The 598-nt window shown below is 65.7% G+C and overlaps 1 protein-coding gene across 4 annotated transcripts in view; it reads left to right on the forward strand.

Moving 5' to 3' along the window:
* The first annotated feature begins 11 nt into the window (after positions 1-11).
* PPARA (peroxisome proliferator activated receptor alpha) overlaps positions 12-598 on the forward strand; it is a 55,303-nt gene continuing 54,716 nt past the window's right edge. Inside the window, exon 1 of one of the 4 annotated variants that reach the window (XM_025214145.1) lies at positions 12-75. The gene's annotated coding sequence lies outside the window, so the exon portion shown is untranslated. Of the gene's footprint in view, positions 76-139; positions 535-598 lie in introns of those variants that run through there. The other 3 variants (XM_006032387.2, XM_025214144.1, XM_014524060.2) reach the window with 3 other exon arrangements.

The raw sequence follows: 598 nt of genomic DNA on the forward strand, positions 1-598 counted from the left end.
CCCGCCGCCGCCGCCGCCGCTCTCCGCCCCTCGCGGGGGTCGCGGTCCCGGGCTTCGCCGCCTCTCGGGACACAGGTGCGTGGCGTGGCGGGGGTGATCCGTCCCGGGCGCGAAGGGGTTAATCCGTGTGGGGGCGGGGGTGTGGATGCCTTGTCACCCCGTGTCCGTGTCACTCTGTGTGTGTGTGTGTGTGCGTGTGTGTGTGTGTGCGCGCGCGCGCGCGTCAGTGTCCCGGAGCCTGCAACGGTGGCTGCCTTGTGACTGAGCTGAGCCAGCAGTGGCAGGGAAGTGGCATCCTGCCCCCGACCGGAGGCTGCCGGGGGAGCCCCAGGTTCCCCACAGGGCTGGCGGCTGGTGGCCAGACAGGAAGAACGAGTTGGTGGCTGCCCCCGCAGGGCAGGCTATATAAGCCTAAGGTGGTGAGCATCAACCAGGGAGAAAGCCCTGGCACCCTTGGGGCGCCTTGAGAGCTGTTCAAGCAGGTGCTATGCCAGGCTCACGCTACTGCTGAGGTCAGCCACTGTGGTCCACAAGGTAAACCCTGAGGTTTCTAATGGAAATTCATATCTGCGGTCTTTCTGGGCTCTTTTCAGCAGGA

The sequence above is a fragment of the Alligator sinensis genome, unplaced genomic scaffold (assembly GCF_000455745.1).
Source record: "Alligator sinensis unplaced genomic scaffold, ASM45574v1 scaffold91_1, whole genome shotgun sequence".
NCBI lineage: Eukaryota > Metazoa > Chordata > Crocodylia > Alligatoridae > Alligator > Alligator sinensis.